This window comes from Falco cherrug, chromosome 5, assembly GCF_023634085.1.
Source record: "Falco cherrug isolate bFalChe1 chromosome 5, bFalChe1.pri, whole genome shotgun sequence".
NCBI classification, from domain to species: domain Eukaryota; kingdom Metazoa; phylum Chordata; class Aves; order Falconiformes; family Falconidae; genus Falco; species Falco cherrug.
Genome location: NC_073701.1, coordinates 24098600 through 24120197, shown reverse-complemented (window position 1 = coordinate 24120197; position 21598 = coordinate 24098600). Strand labels below are relative to the sequence as shown.

Here is a 21598-nt window from a genome sequence, read left to right as displayed (position 1 = left end):
GATAGTGTCAGGGTTGTGAGAATATTTAAATGAACCTTTTAATACCACCAGACTCTAGGCCATTTGCATTGTCTGCAGGCTCCCATTCTTTGTCCCCAAAAGCTGTGCCTACCTGGAGCTCAATATAACAGAGACTGCTGCCTTTTGTGATTCAGGAAACAGCCAAGTGGAACCCAGATACACACTGTGAGTGTAACTTACACTTTCTATATGGACCCAAGTTTTGTAGCCCGGACAAAGCATGAATGAAGCAGATCTTGTTCAGTCATATAAAATCAAACATGCAAGGGTCTCTCTCTGCTCACTTGACCCCATCCAGGGAGAAGCCTAGTAGGTTTAAATTACGCTGTGGGAGCAGTCATCAGTGGCTACAGAAATATAGACAGTATTTTCATCAACTGACGCAGACATAGAACATCCCAAGGAGACCTTGGGAAATAACTTCCAGTGACTAAAGGGCAATTCTCAAGTGTCTGTCACAAGGTTTTCCAGAACCACCTGCTTATATGGTCATTCATTTAGCTTTTGTTTAACTACATTTCAGGTTAAGTAGTTTCCAGAGGATACTCCACGAAATCGAGTTCGCTGAAGGGCAGGCTCTGAAGGAACTGTCATACAACAGATAGTGAGCAGATGTGAACATAATATTGGATCCCCTTCTCCTCAAATGTAGGCTCTGGCTATGTCTAACCCATGGGACCCAGAGATGCATCCCATCTCCTTGGTCCAGATATGTATCCTGGCCAAACCCTGCCTGCCTGCCTGCTAGGGCAGCGTGGGCACCAATACGCTGTGTGCAAAGGCTGATGGATGCAGAGACCATCGAGTGGGTAGCCTTTCCAGCATAGATAGCTGGTGGCTTTGGGACTGGGCCATGTCATGAGCATATTAGCTCTGAAGTCTAAATATAACCAGCCTCAAAGATAAGCAAAACAGATTTCCATGGCCAACAGGACACATAGCAGAAAGGACAAAAAGAGTGATGATCAGCTGTTGTAAATCTCCAAACAACAGCAGTAAAAACTGTTAATACATATTATTAATTAACTGTTAATACATATTAATAATATAAAAACCCCAGTATAGTAGAATGATCACAGCATACTCATGCCTTCCATCTGAACGACAACTGCAATCTATTCTTTTTGCATTAGAATTCAAAAAGGCATGACCTACTCACAGCATTTCCTCGAAGAGAGACAAAGGGGGAACAAGCAGCAGGGTTGGGAGTTCTCCCTGAGAGCTGGGATAAAATGCAGCAGCCATAAAATGGAGGACTAAATACTGCCCTGTGACACTCAAGTTGGACACCTGCCCTAAATTTCAGTTAGCTCTCCATACCGCCTGCCTAATGCAAGCTGGGCCTGATGGCCCCATGGAGCAGCAGCAGCTCTGTTTGGAACTTGGTGGCTGCAGCAAGCACCAGCCTTCAGCAGTTTGATAGGGCATGGGGTGAGAGTCAGGCCCTTGGTGATTTGGGAGGTGAAGAAGACTGTAATAAGGAAAAATTACAAAGAAAGTGAGCAGGCACTGCTTTACTGGGAGGCAGGGAGATTATAATACCACCCCCAGGCCCTTTCCCTTTTAACATTGCCCCATGGTGCTGTCAAATGGTGGCAGCCATCCTGGAGAATTCAGAAGGAAGCTGCTCAAGTGTGTTTGCCAATAGAGGTGAAGAAGTTTAAAGGCTTGTAGCAATAAGGCATATCCTGAAAAAAAAAAGAAAAAAGAAAAAGGGTGCAGGCTCTTCCTTATCCTAGGGCGGTTATATTCTGAATCATAATTTGTCTTTTGGCTCTTCCTGGAGTGCCATATAGCTGTGTCAGTTCTTGGCATGACTGCAAGAGGATCATGATCACGTGGGATGGACAGGATGAGGCATTACCATGCAAGGACACATTACAATCCTGCTTTTCAGGGAAAAAAAAAAAAAAAAAAAAAAAAAAGATGTGAGGAAGACCCAGTGTCATTTAATGACTGTCACAGTCATTGTGCTGGAGCTAATTGTAGCCCTGCCTTGTTCACAGCCCGAAGGACCTGCACAAGTGCTTGGCCATTACCTTTCTCAGGCTGAGAAAACATCTAGACCAGGTTTTTAGAGCGGCAGCCCTCTGCAATTCACTGTGATGATTTTGCCCAGTTTCAGTTTCATTTACCAGAGGCAAATTTGTTTTTGCTTGCTCAGGAACAACAGCGGAGTTAACTAATAACCTTCCAACTTTCACAAAGTACAGGGCTATGCATGTAGGACAAAAACATTCAGAGATGGAATTAAGGCAGTGAACATTTTATATTAATGCTACAATTTCTAGAAATTCTTTATAAATTGTCAGGCATTACATTACTTAGTTTTAAAAAATGCGTCTTTCTGAATGAATACTTTGCCCCAAATGGCAAAGCACAAATTTACTTTTTGACTTCCAGGCTCCCAAACCTGAATAAACCACCCTAATTCCTTTTATTTAATATTTAATGAAACAGTCAGTATTCCTATCTCAATTTCTCTCTTAACTGGTTGCGTTATGGTGACAGGAAACGACAAACGAAAATGACATGCAGTTTTAATATAATTTTCGTCAATGGATCTCAAAATATTTTAAAATCATTAGCACCATTTTAGAGATGAAATACTGAAGACGGAGCAGGAAATACTTCATCTGCCAGGCACGGGGTGGAGCTGGAGCAAGCACTGCAGCTGTTACTCTCCCTGCTGCTGCCCCACGGCTGTCAAAATACATTTTGATTGATGAGAGAAACTGTAGATACATATAATAGTGCAACTGTGCTGTTTGTTAACTACCTTCACAATAATAAAGACTGTAATGAATGTGTGAGATGGGATATATTTTAACTGAGAGAATAGGGAATCAGTTCTATAAACAGTTTTAAGGAACGGGCAATATGTATAAGTTGATGGGTATTAAGAATCAAAACATTTCAAATATTAGTTGATAGGGAAAATTTTGCTTCCATTGAGTATCTTGCTCACAGTCAGTGGTTTGAGCTAAAATTTCTGGGTGTGGGTACAAGTGTATTGATTGGGTTGTGGCTCAGCAAAGCACTAAAGTGCAGAGCCCACGAATTACAGATGGGTTCCTCCCAGGTCGTGCAGTTGTTTTTGGCAATTGTTAAGATTGTACTCTGACTGTATAGTGTTCCCTTAGTGCAGGGGTCCTCAAACTACAGCCTGCGGGCTGGATACAGCCCCCCAGGGTCCTCAATCCGGCCCCCGGTATTTACAGACCCCCCTGCCAGGGGTTGGGGGGGAAACCAAGCAGCCGCAGATGACTGCCTGCCACTGTATCCGCGCACCAGCCCCCTGGTTAAAAATGTTGAGGACCCCTGCCTTAGTGTTTTGACTAGTCTCACTGTACAACATGCAGGCATAGGGTTTCCACCATTTTCTCCACAGATGTGATTTCAGGAGCTGAAATCGCCACGTCACATAGCTTTTCCTGCTGCTCTGCCTACACTTCCCACTACTTCAACAGAGGAACTTCTTGTTCTCTTTGGAGTTCCTCCTCCATGCCTCTAGACCAGACATGGATGTTTGGGCCCTATCACACAAGCCAGGCTTCCAAGACACCTCCAGCACCATCAGGCCTGGTAACACCATCTGGTTTTCACCAGCTGCGGCCTCCCCACCCCACGCCACGCACACCAGCTCCAAGCGTCAATCCCCAGCCAGGGCGGCTCGGAGTTGTCACGACGGGTGGCCCCCTCGGGCCTATTCTGTCAGGTCGCCCGGGGCTTTCTGTGGCAGCGCTTTCTCTAGGAGAGCGCGGCTGCTGCTCTGGGCCCGGAGGCAGCGGTGTCGCAGGAGAACCCTCCGAGGTGCGGGACGGGGGTTCCGCCGTTCGCCGACCCCTCCCTCCCCGGGAGACGGGCCGGGTGCGCTGGCCCTGGCCCTGGCCCGGCCCTCCCTGCGGGTCCGCCGCCCCAGCCACCGCCCCCAGGCCGTGGCCGCTCCCAGCCGGTCAGCGCCAGCTCCTGCCACGAGCGCGGCGGCGCCCGCACGCGCTCCCCCATCCCGCGCGGCCGGGTGCGCGCCCCGTGCGCCTGCGCGGCCCCTCCGCACTACGCTGCCCGAGACGCAGCCGCGCTCGCTCCCCGCGCTTCCTTCCGCGCGCCGTGCGCAGGCGCGGTGGCGCGTCCCGCATTGGCGGCGGGGGCCTCGTGCGATGATGACGGTATAGGGCAGGGAGGAGGCGACGGGGCCGGGGAGGCGGCGGCGGCAGCGGTTGCCGCAGGAGGGGGGCGGCGCGGGGCGGCGGGCAGCACCTCGCGGGCGCCGGCCGTTGCCAGGTGAGTGCCCGGGGGACCACTGGCCCCGCTCCTCACTGGAGGGGCTGTGCGGCCTGGCCGCCGCCCGCGGGGCCCGGGGGCGCTGGCCCGGGGCCGGGCGGCCGCCCGCTCGCCGGGACGGCGAAGGGGAGCGCCCGCTTCCCTCCCGCCGCTCCCCGGGGACGGTGGCGGGTCGGGGGTCGGGGCCGCGGCCGCCCCCGGCGCGGGCGGGTGGCCGTGAGGGCTGGGGGGAGGCCGGCGGTGGCCGCTGCCCCCGGCCGGGGCCGGGTTTCGCCGGCGCGGCGCGGAGCGGGCCCTGCGGGCGGTTGGCCGGGGGCAGGGGTGAGCCGGGCCTGCGGTCAGGTCTTCGCTTAGGGGCACGAAGGAGCACTGGGAAGAGCTCGGCTGGAGGAGGCTTTAGGCGCTCTAAGTGGGTCAAAAGCGCTGTAAGTGGGTCTTGTTTGTAGCCTTCTGCACACTTGTTGCTTGTCAGGGCAGGCAAATGTGCTGTTGCTCCTAAAATCTTTTTATGGAGGCGATAAAAATAATTCCTCCACTTGCACAATATGTGTGAACTTTGCTTTGCCTGCAGAGCTCTCTCAGTGTGTGCTTATGTGTATGTATGTATAAAGGTTGGAGTTATTAACAGTAAATAATGTAAATATTCAACACTAGTGTGACCACAATTTGGATATTGCCGAGTGACAGTTAAATAAACTCTTTAAAAGTGGGGTTTTTTTTATTGTTATTCCTGAGAGAATTAGATATTCATGTCTTGTTTGCTTAGGATGTGCAACAAAGACGTTGAAACATATGGTGATCGACTAGAAGACAAAGAAGATATGACAGCTGTTGTTCTCACTGAGCTTTTCAAGCAGTGTTGGTTTCTTTTTATGTCTGCCTTAGACTTAAAACTCAGTTGATTTAGTGGCTGTAGTAGATGTGCGTGTTGGCATTTAAGAAAACCATTAACATTAAAGTATAACTTTTTTGACATATAAGCTTTGTCACTTTGTGCATGTGAACTATTGTATCCGCCTGTCATGCAGCAGAAAAGCTTTTAGGTATTAGTCTTTATTTAAAGATACGTTTTGTTCTTAGTATGGCATTGAAGTTCATGAAACAGTTGTGTATCGCAACTGTGTTGTGTATTTTTGGAAGTGGACCAGGTTTTATAAAATTAGCCAAGTCCTCCGAGAAAACCCTTCTGGGCATAATCTGGTGTTGAGGTCTTAATGTGTAATTCAAACTCTTGTTTTCACTGCCTTGCTGTAGTCAGTGTCAGGGAGTATTAAATTCTTAGTTCTGTTCTGGCCGTGGTCTTCACAGATCTAGTCTGGAAGTCAGTGAAGAGCTGTGTACTGTACAGTCCTCTCTCTCAGTACTGTTCTACAAATCTTCAGCTTTCAGAGGCCTTTTTGTAGTATTTCAGTAGTGAGGTGCTTGCTTTCTACAGAACCTTAATGTGACTACTTAAAGTTTGGTGGTAGCTGCTGTAACAGAGGAAAAGCATTTATGATCAACAGAAGTGGGTGTTATGTCATGGAGTTATGGGTGCAGCACAGTCATAAAACACAGTCTGTTTTCCTTCTTATCTTTGGCAATGAACGAATATTGCTTATGCAAGAAAGGAAGAGATTGTGTTTTGAGTTTGTTTTTCCTTTTTCTGTGGGGGTACTACCCAGTTTCAGCTGTGAACATTTTATGTTGTGGCTCTTATGTTATAACTTACTACATGTAAACTTTATCTGTACTGTGACACTTAATCCTATATGAAGACTGAGTGTGTGTTAGTAGGCAACTTGAAACAAATTCATTGTTGTGTTGGAAGTGTAAGATTTGTTGATAAAATACGGAAATAAGTCCCTTGTCTGAGCTGATGGCTAAATATGGTTAAATAAGCCTGCGGATAAGGTTGTTGGCAGCTTTGTGGCAGAAACCATGGAGAATAGTTGCTAATGTGGAAAACTGAATTGGAATTAGAGATGGAGCAGTTAAAAGCTGCACCCTGACTCAGGCCAGGCTTTCAAAATTATGCTTTCTGAGTATAAATCAGACTCTTGTCCTTCACACTAGAGTTTTTTTGGTTTGGGTTTTTTTTGGGGGGGGGGCATAGTTAAGCAAAACCTTTCATGCTGAAAATTGCTTCAACTGATCCTTATCTATTATATGCATGTTCTCAAACAAAATGAGATGAGTATAGGAGCTTAAACTGTATCAGGTCTTCAAGAAAGCTAGACACAAACGAAGGGCTCCCCCTTACAACTCCATCGGTGCAAAGACTGGGGTGGGGGTGTATCAGTGCTGTTGAACTGGTGGCATTACTACTGGTTTGCTCAAGTGACTAGTGAGCAGTAGTTTTGGCAATGTGGGTGAGATTCAGACTTGAAGCCTGACTTTTAGATACAAGGTAAAAAGGCTTGAGTTTAGAAAGCTTGTACTTGTTCTAGGCTAAGAGTTTCTGTTGATTTGTCATGAAGGAAATAATTGGGAGAGCATGTAGTGCCAGTGATTTTAATGCTTGGATCTCTGCTGTTATGTCTTCAGTTGCATGTTCAAGGAGCTGTGTCAAGCATTCATGTACAAGAGATAATTAATATTAGACACCAAGAATTTTGCAAGTTTTACAGGTTTCTAGTTGTTGAACTGTATTGACAAAGACACTGTGCAAAGAAACAAGGCTTGCTTTCGGCAGTGGAGATGCTGTCTATGCATGAGGAAAATCTTGATGAGGAAGCTTCAGGAGATCATTGGATTATTATGCAGTCAGCAATTCAAATGCTTAAATAGAAGTAGTTCTGAAATGGAAATAGCAGTTTTGAGTATTTATGATCTGAAAGTGTCTGTGTCTGAGTCATTCAGTGAATTTTCTGGCAGACGGTGTTGGTAGATTTGAAAAGATGTTACACAAGATAATGGTAGCAATTATGAAAAAGTCTTTGGACAGTGTTTAAGGGGAAGAATGTTACTTTAAACTGTATTGATCTCTGATAAAACTGGTTTTAAATACAATGTCTTGTATAAAGGACAAGGCATTTCATTTGGTTGTACTTGACATGGTGACTGGCAGCCTCTGCTTTTCAAAGCAACATGTTTTTCAAGACAAGTTCAATAAAGAAACTGGTTTTCAAAATTATGAATAAGGAGACAAAGTACTATTTCAGCTTCTTCAGAAAACAGATTTGTGAAAACATTTTAACTTTCACTTGTTTACTTGAATATGCTACTACTACTAGAACATTTTACTTTTGAAGTAGGATGCTGCAGACCATTGTGTAGACTAATAAGCAAGAGGTGAATTGTTTCCACATAGTTCCTGTTGCTTTGAAAAGAACGATCTCCTGCCTTCTGTGTGGCAGACTTGAGAGATTCAGACTTTTATCATCAGGTAACTGTAAAACTGAGCTGGAGTTCTGACTTTCCCAGTGATTACATATGTTTTCTGAAAAGTTTATCTCAATGGTTTTCACATAAAAATAAAATCTTTATCCTAGTCCAGTTTGAAGATGAACCTCCAGGTTTCCTTTCAGGACACTGGCACTCTTTTTGTGTATGGAAGACTGCTCACCACGTTGGGATGTGGCAGCTGCTGCGGTGGTAAGCAGATCGCTCTTAGGAATGGAGGTGCACAACTTACACTGCTGTTTCTTGATTTGAGGAGAAGCAAAGAACTTGAATCAAGGAGGTGTTGGCAAAATTAAGGTGCTCAGAATTGTGAAGAGGAATTATTGTATGTTTAATACAACTTGCCCTCTGATTTAACATTATTTTAATTTATAACTTATTTGGAATTTTCAGAACCTCATGGAAATATCTCTGTCCTTCGCTCTGTTTTAAGTGGCATCTGTTTGACTTACATGGCCAGGGTAGGGAGAAAATTACTGTCTAGGTTTTGCTTGATTACTTTTATTTGTAGCCTAATGGTCTCTTGAGCAGATAATATGTTGTAGGGGTGGTGGGTATAAAAAAAAAAAAATGACAGTTGTATGTGTTGCATGTAGCCATCATTACTCTCACATTCTAGAGTTGCAGGTCTCTGCTGCTCTGTTAGTGGAGGAGAGTCTCTTTTTCTGGCCATGCAGGATTCTTTGGCCTTCTGTGAACGGCATGTGCGTTAACAAATGTTTTGGGATTTCTCACAGCTGTCTTGTAGCTAAATTGCTTGCAGAAAGGTGTCTTCAAATGTATAGGTAGGTAGATAGAAGGTTCACAGGACATGTAATTAATGGTGTAAAAAAATTTGCAGCATGATTCAGATAAATTTCAGTAGCTGTGAAAATGCAGTGGAGTCTGCTGGGATGTGCCAGCTGCTGTAGCTCTCTGTGAACAGGACTAATTAAGCCCTTGTGAGAACAGAAAATAGTCAGGCACTATTTACAGGAAGAGAGTGCTGGAACAGGCAGAGCTATAATCATTGGCTCTAAAGGTACCTTTAGACAGCAGTAAGCAAGAGAGTAGACAATTTACTTGCAGAATAGGTTGAAAGTCAAGCCTGAATACTTAAAATGGGTATTGCAATGTTCTGCCAGCAAATCTAAGTACATTACAAACTTCTGCAGAGACCTGCTGCAGGAAAGTCTACTTCTTCCCCACCCCCAATTCTTTTATTTCTGGCAGTTTTTTATCTCAGGGTGGTTAGTATTCATATTTCTTCATCTAGTGCTGAAAACCAAACTTACACTAGATACAGACTTCATAATGTTACAACACTGTCTGCATTTGAATAGGTCATGTAAAAGTCCAGCTGCCTTTGCCAACATTAATTGTTTTTTCTAAATATAGCTATGATCATCTGTGTGTATTCAAAGGTAAGATGTGGCTAGCCTGACTTTGTCATACCAAAGCCACTTTTCCTATCAGTTTATCCCATTTTCCTCCTTCTCTTCTTTACCAAATTAAATGCTCTTTTCCCCAACCTATTTGTTTCCATCTGCTTAGAGGATTGCAGAGACTGCTGTTCCTTGTTTGAAGCCAAGGTCAATTGTGCTGCTCTGTTTAGGTCTAGAAGATGACAGCTTATATGCTATAGATTTCATTAGGAGATCACTGCTGTGTTAAACAGTTCCACAGCTTTTACGTAAGAGTCGTTTTGTTGGTAGGATCCTTTAGTGGGCTTTTCTCTGTTTTACTGACAGCATTCTGGTTAGATTCCTGTTTTAGCTCCTTACTGATGAATGTTTATTGCTTGACTAGTATGATTTTCTCAAAACGTCATGTGTTTTAGTAAATTGGATTGTGTATGGGTATTTGAATAAACAGGCTGTTCTTCTTCTGGAGGGAACATGCCATGGACCTTCTATGAAATGTTTTCTTCGCATGATTCTGAAGACTTTAATAAAGGCACTTGTGGTCTTTTGATTTCTTGTGCAAACTACTTGGTGAGTGATACTAGGTTTTGGGACCTGTTACCGTGATAAGGACTTCAAGTCTGCCTATGGCTATATGTTTTTTCTGAGTTTTTGTAAAATGCATGATGAAAACGGGATCGTTGAATTCAGGTGGTAAAAGCTGCCTTCTGAGAGAAATACCACCTCTGTCGTCTTAGATTAAATCTGAATGGTAAAATCCCTTTAGCTAATCTTTAACTCATGCTTGAACTATAAATACTTAGATCTGTGTCTCCCAGTGTGCAGTAGGACTTGTTTTAAAAAGGTGTGCAATGCAGGGATAAGTATAGCTGAAACCAGCTGTACTCTCAGTCCTGAGAGTATTGGCAAGCTTTTACCTGCAGGGAAAGGGGTTTTAGCATTTGGAAGTGGATGGCTAGTAGGACTTGAGATGAAGAACCACTGAATGTGCATTTCAGCTTCTCTCAGCTGATGGTTTAGGTATGCTTTTGTTATGGAGAATATTGCACTCACTGCATTTCCTAGTGGGCTGCTCATGAGATTTAGTGGTTGCCATTCCCTGGTGTAAACTGAAGGATGTACTTTCTCTGTTTTCCTTCCCAATGCTTTAATGTATGTCTTTGTCTCCATGGCTGGTGGTATTTGTGGGCATGTTTTACATAGACAAATACTGGTGGTGTGGAGATAAGTTAGTGGTGGTGGGTCAGGTGCCTTCTGACATGGCAATACAACCAATTTGCTTGTGAAGAACTGTGTGCTTTGCAAATTGCGTTAGTTTAAGCAATTATTTGTGTGTCTGTGTATTCCCTAGAACAGCATATAGCACTGTAAGGCTGATAACAGCAATGTTCTGCTGTTCTCAATGTTAATCTTGTAGGCATTTTTTATTTTATTTTAATGGAACATGGCTGTAGAAATAAAAGGAAGAGCCTATTCATAATTCTTATTAAAGTAGCTATGTGACAAAGTGCCAGTTGTTGGCTTTCTGCCTGCTGTACCTTCAGTGGGGAACGAAATGGACTATTTTCTGAAGTAGGTGTCCTGAGAGTTGAGAAAAGCATAATGGAGTCAACAAAAGCTTTACTTAGTGGTTTTCTGACCTTTATATAGTTCAAGCTAAGAGGAGGATGCTGAAAAAAGGCTTGTGTCCTGATGATCTTAATGTCCATGGTTAAGTGCAACTGTTCTGTGACTTCTTAATAAATGGCAACCATATGAATTCTGCAGCATTAAGGACATAGTTCAATAATAAATGTATTATAAAAATACTTTCCTTTTTGCAAGCTTTACTAATGCAGTGAAGGAAGTTGCTAGGTAGCTTAGACTTGATTTGTAAGATACTTCTTAAAGAGCAATTTTCAAATATGTTTTTGGTATAGAAGAGGAATGCTACATTTCTCTGACTACCTGATAATTATGAATTACTCATGTCACTTCTATGAAGGATATAAAGGAATTTTATTTTTTTTGGTGGTGTGGGTTTTGTTCTTAAGTCCTCTTCCAGAAACACAGAATGTAATTTGCCAAAGCCTCCTTTTCTTACTATGATTTTTCATATGTATACTGGCATTCTTTTATCAACTAGAACTGTAGAGAAGGAAGGTCAGTAATAAAACATCAAAACACTCTGAACCGCAGAAATCCAGTGTTTGATTCAGTAGGAGGTGACATTGCTAAAATAATTGACATGATGTATATTGGTTTTAGCTACTGTATCTGTAAAACTCCTCAAATTTGGCCATGACCCTATACTCTGGAGTTTAAAGGTAGGATATTTCCTGTCTTCTCCTGTGAAGGTAAACTCAGGATTTCAAGTTAAGCTGGATAGAGAGCGAGAGAGGCTGACCAAGTTTCATAGCACTTGCATAAATGTTTCTGTCCAAAACATCTAACTAGCGCGTGATGCTGTTGAAAATGCCAGTTATGTCAACTGATTTGGAAGGACTCCAGTATACGGGTCAGTGTAGTGAAATGGAGATGATAACACAAGGCTATCAGAGACGATACTGAAAAATCTCAAATACTTGGATAAGGTCAAGGTTGATATAACAAGTGCAGCTCTGCATGACTGTGGATAACCTAGGTCCACTTCAGGTTTTGAGCAGTGGAGTTTTAAAATGCTGTGGGAAAAGCAGTACAAGATGTTCTCAGGACGACATTGGTTTTTCATTCTTCCATGTAAGCCCTTTCCATCTGACTTTTTCTGTATCAGTTAACCAGTTCAAATACCCCCTTGTTACACATCACAGTAAAGTCATTGTGAAAAACAAAGCATGATCACAGAACCCATGACTGTTTTACTCTGAAAACTCATGTCTTGGCTCTGTTTCAATAGTTCATTATTATGGAAGTGCCTGAGGGCTAGTCCGCCTGCAAGACTCACATGAATATTTTGTACATTCTAAGGTCATCCTTGAAAAGGTACAGTTCCACATTCCTGTTCTTTTAGCAGTAAGTATGATGTGTCCAGTAGTTCTTGTAGTACCACCTGAAATCTTACCACTCTTTGAGAGGCCTTATCCTATGTAGAGATTAAAATTCCCTGAAAACTCGATGCTTCTTTCTTGGAGATCCGGTTCTGAAGTAACAGAGTATTTGAACACTTTATAATTCCAAGCCAAAGGAACTCCTGAACTGGGTTGTAATATAAGTCTTTGTAATAAATGAACAGTTTATGAGCATATTATTTGTTACAACATTCAAAGTCACGGGTAACAGTGGTGGTATTTGGGGTTGACCAATGCATAGTCGCATAATTCCTGTCATAGAATGACGTTTAACCATGCTAATGATGAAGTAATTGAGAATTGCTGGCACTTAAAATTAATTACTAGGCAGACATAAAAAGGAAAGCTGTAGAATGTATGCATTACTGCTGCTTGCATTGGAGACTGCTTCTTCAGGGGATGTGACAGGTAGTAGACCTGTATCAGCATATTGTGCTGATGGCAACCCAGTTGCTATGCAAGCATGTAGGATGTGTACGCTAAAACTGCTTCTCCTCAGTGATTGTCCAGCTGTCTTTATTAATCTTTGAACTTTGGATTTGATTGTGCTGAAAATCTTGGATCATCTGGTAAGTTGTCTAGAGAATTGGTTATACTAGGAGGCAAGTGGTCTGTCAGTGAAAACCAGTTCTATTTTCTGCTGGAAATACCGAGTAAGGAAGCCATACAACTGTAAAACTTTAAACTGTTGGGTGTAAGACTTTGTATAGAAATATTACCAGCACTTACTGTACATGATGTAATACGTGTAACATTTAAGCCAGCTTTTCTGTTTTGTGTCCTATTTGCAGGATGGATGAAGTACGTTGTGTAACTTACAAACCTTCCCTCCTCTGCTTGAGTGCAATGAATGTCAGTTTGAAGTTGGCATGTGAGTGCTGTATGCTTTACAACTCCAGTGACACAAGATCCTAAGATAAACTCAGCCTTCGTTTAGGGAAATTTTTAGGCTCTAACAACATGCCATCAAGTGAAGCAGAGAAAATGGAAATGGGTTACAGGAAAAGTCCTCTGCATTCCTTGCTGTTTTCATGCTGTAATATTTATGTCATAGAGGGTCTCTCCCAAGCTCTGATTTCAAACTTCCGTGTAGATCAAAAGCAACATTATATATGGCTTGACAGAAGTCCTTTCTGACTAACGTTAGGTGACCTGAGGCAGATTAACTTGCGGATTAATGTATTTGACAGTAATAAATCAGTTTTAACAAGTAGCAAAGCAGAGATTTGTTTGGCAGAGTTTGAATAAAATATGGAATCTGGAGTTACATTGAGCATTTTATGGAGAATGATGTAGCTGAGATAGTTAAAAAAAATTCCTGCTTTTCTTGGTTTTGTGCTGATTCCTCTTTATAAAATTCATATGTGTTTTATTTAAGTCAAAGTTGTTATCTTGGTGAGTGAGCCTACAGAAATCAAAGGTTTCTAATTTAAATGGAATGCATGCATTTGTGATCCACTGTAAATGTTTACAAGCTGCTGTATAATATATATACTCCTAAGGACTTTTTTTCCCCCTGTCTGTGTACATTTATTATCTAGTTTTAGGACAACTTAGAGAAACAGCCTTCATGTTGATTTCACATCCTTCTTGTAGGAATCTTGGACATTAACTTTACCAAGCTTTAATTCAAACGTCAAGAACCAGAGGCAAGTTTAAGGTGAGAGAAATTAATCTATGTTTCTTCATAGGTAGCACAGCTGTTTGTCAGAGAGTAGTATCAAGTTAGAGATTAGGAATACTGGGTGTTTTTGAGAAGTGTATTTTAGTGGTTGACTGTTGTATGTTTCCTTATTCATGAGAGAAGGTAAAAATCATTGTGTTTAATAATCTGTATGCAAGAACAAATACTGGGGCACACCGAGTGTTTTGATTTCCTTGAGCCTCTGGAAAAAGGCAAGTCATTCTATTGAAACTTGGAATTCCAAAATAGTTGTAATATAAACAAGGCTGGGTCAAACAAGAAATCCTTCTGGCTCAGGATCCTACCTTCATTGTGGAGCTGCTGCTTAAGCTTCTGCCCCGTGAGACTCAGACCACCCTCTTGTGTGTAACCCAAGCAGACCATGCGGTACCCACCAGGTCTGCCTACAAGCCATGCTACAGAAACATCTTTACATTCTCATGCTTGCTTTGCTCAGCTTTCTTGCCCTTGTGCCCCACCCATGCGCAAAGTGACAAGGCTCCTGCCTGATGAGAAACCAGGAAGCTTTGGACTGGCTTGTGCTCAGCAAAGTGTGTATTTCACTGGGGATTAGTTGATGGGTAGTGTGAGAGTTGTGCTAGGGGTGCACTCAGGGTATGATTCCCTTGATGTATCTCTCTGCTGCAGAGTGAGATCCTGATAAGCATATGCCAAATGTGCCAGGTTGCAGCACCTCCTACTGAGGCTCTTACTGTGTTTTGTCCCTAACCTTTCTATTTATACCCTTTGAGTCTGAAGCCTGGCCAAGTTGCGGGACCACCTACTGGTCCCAGCCAAGCTAGCTATTCAGGGGAGAAGGAGGAAACTTGGCAAATGAGGTTCTGGCAGCTACAGGGTTTTTCTATTCCCTTGTCCTCTTTTGTAAGTTGCTGGCTAAAGCATGTCTCCGATCCCTTTAGGGATTTGTTGGCATTGCTAGGGTGCTTTGCCCGGTGTCTCTGAGAAACGTTCTATTTCAACCCTCATCCTTTTTTCCATGGAGTTTTTCATTTTCTGTCTCATAATCATTTGACTTTTTCCCTGTTTTGTCTTGGTTTTATTCATTAGGCCCCTTGCTGTCCTTCCTTGGAGAGGACCATAAAGTTTTAGTAAGGATGCCCATCCCCTAAGGGAGAAAATAGCTTCTAGAGCATGAATATGCAAGCAATATAGGGTAGACATGCACTGGTATTTAGGGCCTTCTAGAGCTAGCGGTGGTTTCATGTGCTTGATACCCTTTGATGGATTCATCCTGTGTGTTTGTCCAGTTTCCCTGTGAATCCTCATCTTGTAGCAAGGAGTTCCAAGGTTTACCTGCTTGATGTGTCAAGAATAACTTATTTTTGTGTTTGAGGTTGCCATCTGCTAACTCTGTGACCCTACCTTGACTGACAGGCAGTGCTTGGTATTTTAACTTTTTCTTGTTTTGGGTGGTGGTGCTGTTGTAGGCATGGAGATTGGGAAACGTTGTGCTGTGTTGAAATCTTACTGCAACATTGAGTGGTCAGCTGCAAATCCTTTCTCAAATCATTTGGTAAATGTGTAAAATGTGATCTAAAACTTCTGAATTATTACTGATTGAGTAGCATGTGATAAAAATAGATACCAGGTTTTGTATTTCATAAATGCAAGGCTTGGGACACTTTGTACTCTTGTTTTCTGAGCTACAGTTGCTTGCTGGTCTATATAGGTCACGACTTGCCTGGTTGTCTGGCAGATCAGTTGTCCTCGAAGACTGTACTTATGCTCTCTTCTAGTGTACTAAATTCTCAGTGCTGATTATTGACTTTTCTTAGGGCTTAGAAATCTGTTGGTGTCTACTTTTTTTTTTTCCCCGAAAGCTTGCATGCCATTACTGTGCTGTCAATAATGGAAAAACCTTTTGTGCTTTTCATAATAGTATACCTGGGGATTTTAGAAATGGATAAGGCAGTGTTTATGCCTGTTTATATCTGACCTTCTGTATAGAGTTCTTGGCTAGGTTTCCCAGTACATACATCTTTGGTATACAGATAAGTGGTTGGCTTCTACATATAGCATTTGGTCTCTACTGAGAAGCGTGGCAGGCATTTTCTCAGTATTGATGATAGCTGGCTGTCTGTGTACATCAGATGAATGTGAAGAGCTGTGTTGCCTCTCAGTCACAGCCACAGGCTTGATAGTCTTTGCATCGAAATTACACTAGATTATTCTCTTTCTGTAAGAAAAATAAACTTATACTATAATGCGATCCCTATTTGCTAACTCCTTGACAGTAGGAGTTTTGTCAGCATAAGGTATTCTTTCCACCTTTCCAGAGTAGTTTATCTGAATAGTTTTACATGTATTAACACCCCTTACAGATGCAGTTGGGCTAGAGTAAGAGTATCTTCAGTGGGTATTTGAAAACTAGGACAAATAACTATTCAGTAGTTTGCTGACCCAATTCTTGCTCTCTACTTGTGTTCCTTCTGTCTGGGCCCTTGTCCAGGAAATCAACCCAAATTCCTACCCTTCCTACTCTTAAAAGTGTGGATGTTTATCAACTTGGCCATGTTTCCTTCCTTTTCTTAGGGTTTCTTAAAGAAATTGAGTGTCTTCTGTGATGTCTATAACTTCTTTTTCAAACAAAGTGCAGACAGTGACTGCTTAGCTCAGTTTTTTGTGTTTAGGCATATATGAAAGGCCCTTTGGTACAAAACAATATTGACTGGGTCACCCTGGCACAAAGAGTTCCCTCTGGGGAAAGAATGTGTTACAAGTTCAGATGGCCCATTTGGTTGCTTTTCCTGGGGCTGTTTCAAACTTTGTTATTATATTGGAATTTTCCTGTGACATTTTAAAGACTAACAGTGCTCTTCAGAGTTGCAAAATGGGAGGAGGAATGGAGGACTCTGTCCACATTGTTCCATTTTTGTTTATGGGTGAAGGGGAAGTACCCGTTGTGTGTTTGTATACAAAAATAATGTGTGAAAGTAAAGCCAAGAATTTATTTATTAGTATAATAGAAATCTTAACAGTTTGACTCAAGAATCATTAGTCTAGGCAGTTCTTAAAGAAAAAATTAACAAGTTGCAGTTAGAGTACTTACCTGCATTTGACAACATTTTCTTGTATGTAAAATTACCACATATACTTTTTGGCTTCTGTCCCTTCCTCTGGAGTTTGTTTCACTCTTCCATTGCTGCTCTGAGTCTTTAAGTTAGCAGCTTTGGACAGCTAGAGAGGATAATGTGAGGTTGTCAGCCTTGGGAGTAGTTTGTTGGGAGGAGTATGATGTTAATGTTGCCTGTTTCTCCTTCCTCCCTCTAGGATGCACTTGGAGTTTTTTTGCTTGCTTGCTAACATGCTTTTACACCTCTTTTTTTCTTTCTTCATTGGTCTCTGCAGCTCCAGGTTATGTCTGAATTTACTAGATACGGTGCCTCTTATGTATGCTGGTTTCTATGTTTCTTGTTACCCCTAAAGCCAGGCTTGTTCAGCTCCAGGTCTGCATTTTTTTTTTAACTGACCATTAGTGAATTGTCTATAGCCACGGGGTCTCTGGTGGCAAGCGTGTGCCCCACGTCTTATCCCACAGCTGCACTCCTCTGCACCACATCCCGTCTCTGCATTTTTCAGGGCCCCTGTTGCCATACTAGACCAGTTACTTCTCCACGTCATTGCAAAGGCCTCTTTCTGTGGAGGGTAGCTAGAGCTTGTGGCTCTATGCAAAGATTATGGCTTGCTGCTGGCACTGGTAGTGCTGTATTTACAGGGCTGCATGGTTATGATTTCCCCCTCTTGTTTGATGTCTGCAAATCCCTGCTGACCACCCGTGAGTCGAAGAAGGGTGTGCAAACCCTCTTACGGCTGCAGGCACCCGAGCAGGACTGAGTGAAGGATCCTGGAGGCATCTTCTCTTTTCCGCTTCTCTTGCCTTGTGGTGACCTGTGTAGGTCTGAGGGTGGACAGTGGTGCTTTATTGTGATATATAGCTATTGTTAATTAGTGTAAGTGCTACACATAGTCTTGTGTCTTCCTTTATGAATTACAGTAAATGCTGTCTTCTGTGGTAAAGGTAACCTGGATGTCTTAACTGCAACTTTTCCTGGTTTATGCGAAATCATGGGTTTGTTCCTGTTTTGTAATAATGTATTTATAGGTATAAATATTGTGTCTATTTCCTTTGAGGATTTTTTTTGCTTAATCTCCTGTTGCTATCTTCTGTTGTGAGTTATCTACTGTAAATAGTTTGACATAACAATCTTCATTTTTCCTTTAATGGTGCTGATTGTCATTCATCCAATGTTACAGCCAATCCTCGTTTTACCAAACAAGCAGTGTAGCTCTGTTATCAAACTGTGGATTACACTTGCATAGTTTAAAGTAGGGACAGTATATATTTTCACTGGAAGTATATAGGAGTGAAGTATTCCTCATTGCCACAGCTCACTTACATCCCCCTCCCGAGACAATTCCAATGTGTATTTTAGGGGGCTTTTTTGGTTGTTTGGTTTTTTTTTAGTTGGAAAAGACATGGATTGCACCTTCCCCCCCCCCCCCCCCCCCCCATCCACGGCTATCTGAATGCATCAGTAAGTGATATTAAGTCACATAAAACATCTAATGTTTTTATTCCCAAAATGTTTCATGGTTACTTGGAGCATATTTATGACCTTAAACTGTTTCAGACTTTACGTTTTTCACTAGCATAGCTGTGCTGATTAGACTACAGGCTGCAGCTATACTAGCAAAAACCTCCACAGGGAACACAGTTATGCTAGCAAAAGGTGTTATGCCAAGATTGTTAAACAAACCACAGCAAGATGACTTTGTGTGAGTAACTTGGTCTAGGTCCTGTAGATGTGCTTTGAGTTGAAGCTACATCCCTACTTAAAGGGTTTTCATGTATATTGATAATAATTTTGGTTCTTAGAAATTTAGCAATAATCTCACAGGGTATTGTAAGTAGACTGTGGGTGTTTTGCCATCTCTCCTTAGTTATAGGACTATCAAAAGTAAAAGATTAACTTAACATTTTGACTCTTGAATTAAATCAGTGATGTATTGTGATATCAGTGTCCTTGGTCTTGTTCCAGAATTTGAGATGATTTCAAAACAACGTTACTAGGAAAGAAATACAGATCTGAAAGAGTAGTACTAAATGTTCAGAGGCCAAAAGTTCATTTCAGCTGATTTCTTAACTCTCAACAATTATTATCTTTTAAAAAACAAATTATTCTCTGGCTATTGTATTAAGGAACTTAAGATATGTAATTAATGAGTAGCTTTACTTGGTCTTATCTAGAACTTCAGCCCTGTAACTAAATCTGCTTCTGACTGACGGATTAGGCGTAGTCTAGTTACAGTAGATCTGCCTCTTTTGCTTAAGTCTCTGTTAAGAAAGAATTTGAAAAAGATACTGCACCTTTTTTTGATCTTAGACTGATAATGCTGTGGGTGTGGATGTTGGTTGTTCTTATAATGTAACATTTTTGCTACAGAAAAGTAGCAAATTGTTGGTTGTCTGACTTGTGGCAAAACAAAATACGCTGTTTTCAACTGAAGAAATGCCATTGTTGAGCGTAAGTAAAGGAGAAAGTTTTCTTTGATCATAGTTTTTACAAATATGGCAGTGCAAACATGTTTTGTAGGCCAAATCTCTCAGCCAGAAAATAAAACGTGGATGAGCAAGCTCACAACCTCATGAATAAAGCTTACCAACATTATCAGCAAAACTAGAGAACAGGTGCTTTCGAAAACTGGGAAGAGTGTGATGGTCAGCTTTTTGCAGCCAAGCTTCTGAGATCATGGCTGCTGTACTAAAATCAGTTATCTTTGTGTGGTGTTTGATATGCCAGGTGTGGTCTGTATCTGGTCAACAGGTCATAATAAAGGCTGTGGTATGTACATATATGACAATTAAAGGCTTGGACCAGCTGTCAGTCTGTAACAGGTTAGGCAAATACTGCCAGTAAATTACATAATTAAAACCTTGGGGGTGCGGTCCTGGCCTTTCTGTCATGTTGTCCATGCTGCTTCTCTGATAATGTATTGAGCCAATTCAGTTTGTTAGTCTTGATAGTAATCGGTTATCTCGTTCTCCTCCCTGGGTTAATGTTTTTCTAGACTGCCACCTGGAATGGGTTGTGACAAACATCAGTGCTTCTTGGGGGGGGGGGGGGGGCAGCCATGAGAAATGAGAAGTGGGGCTGTTTGATGCCCACCCAGGGAAGAGTGGGGGCTGCCGCCTCTTGGCACCAATGAGCCCTTAAGTCTGCACAGTGATGGCATCTACATAAAGAGATGTCCAAGCAAACTGGTAAAAAGTACTGAAGGCATCTGTCTTAAATGCTTTCCTGCTTGAAGTTTGCAGCCTAAAACGTGTATTCCTCTTTGGTTTTAAAAGCAAAGTGATAGTGTTTGGTTTTGTACAGTTGCTCTAGATCTTAGAGCATTTTCTTGACTCTTAAAAGATCTCGGTTTGGTTTCTAGGGAGATTAAAATTTATGCTTCCTAGGAGGGGAGTGTTGTATCTGCCAGGGCAGAGGAATGTTTGCACTCTGGATTGCGGCAGTTAATCTTGGTGCCATTTACATTCTTATGCATAGATACTTTGTGTTAGTGAGGTTAAATGAATGTAACTTCAGTGTAGTTGCCTACCTCTGGATTTTAGTGCCTGCTCCCAGGACTTTGGTTTCTTCATCTTCACCAAACAGTTCTGTGAATCAGATGTTGTTGAGGCAGTAGTTAAAAAGATGTTGTCTAAATTTTCACTTAAAAGGGAAGTAATGTCTGATTTCAGTCTTTCACTTTTAGACAGTCTGTGATCCAGAGTGTTAATAACAAACTGCATCTTTTTGTTGCTGCAAATGTAAAGTAAGTTGGTGTGAGTTACATGCCATAGAAATAACATCATAAAAGGGGGCAAAGATGGAATGTTTCTCACTTGGAGAAACTGAGCCATTTAATGAAAAATGAACCAAAAGCAAGTTTTCCAGGTCTGGGCTGTGGATTTTCATGGAATGTGATGCAAAAAGAACTTGAACTTCTGTTCCTTGTCTTGTACTGCTTTTGTGAAAATTCTCTTAGTTTAGTTTTACTCTTCAGTAAACCAAATTTACAGCAGTCATCCAGTCTGTAACAACCGGACTGACATTGTGTGCTGGGGGTGGGCCAACCTCTGACATAACACTTTAACCCAGTTAAAAAGCTGGGGTCCAATTTGCAGTACAAATTGGACGAATGTTGTAACAATGTAATGAGATCCTCTGAAATGGAAGCATTTTGTTAATGTAGGCAGGCTGCTGGCTTGTTCCCTTTCTTAGGATCCAAATGCATCAGAATGGGCTTGATTGTTTGCCTCTGCAGCCTGCTGTGAAATAGCTTAGGCTGAAGTGTCCAGTGACAGTTTACAAGTTACAAAGGCAGCTTTTTGGCCACTGACCCTCCGCGGGAGTCTAATCTTTGTTTTGTAGATGTCTCTTTATCTAGGGAAATTACATCTAAGAGAAGAGGTGCTGGATTGCTTCCTCATTGTTCCTCATTGTAAAAAAAATTACTTCCAAAGAATTTTTACAGCCTGGTTTGTACTTTAGGGTACATCAAGAAAACAAGGTTTTCTGTGATCCCCGCCCTTCTCACGTTCGTACATACATATGCTTGTTTGCTTTGTTTTGGGCTGTGGTTCAGGAGATTATCTGGAATGTTGCTATGGATGTTGAACACCTTAACTGAAAAAGACAACTGAATCATTGAAAGACTCTTGGAAAAAAAAAAAAGTTTTAAAACCCCCTTATTTCAAGTAATGCTCT

General features: G+C 42.0%; 1 protein-coding gene across 2 annotated transcripts in view; it reads left to right on the top strand.

Moving 5' to 3' along the window:
• The first annotated feature begins 4176 nt into the window (after positions 1 to 4176).
• The window catches only part of ADIPOR2 (adiponectin receptor 2), a 45684-nt gene continuing 28262 nt past the window's right edge, over positions 4177 to 21598 (top strand). The window contains exon 1 of one of the 2 annotated variants that reach the window (XM_055710619.1): positions 4177 to 4305. The gene's annotated coding sequence lies outside the window, so the exon portion shown is untranslated. Of the gene's footprint in view, positions 4306 to 13736; positions 13800 to 21598 lie in introns of those variants that run through there. The other variant, XM_027807654.2, reaches the window with a different exon arrangement.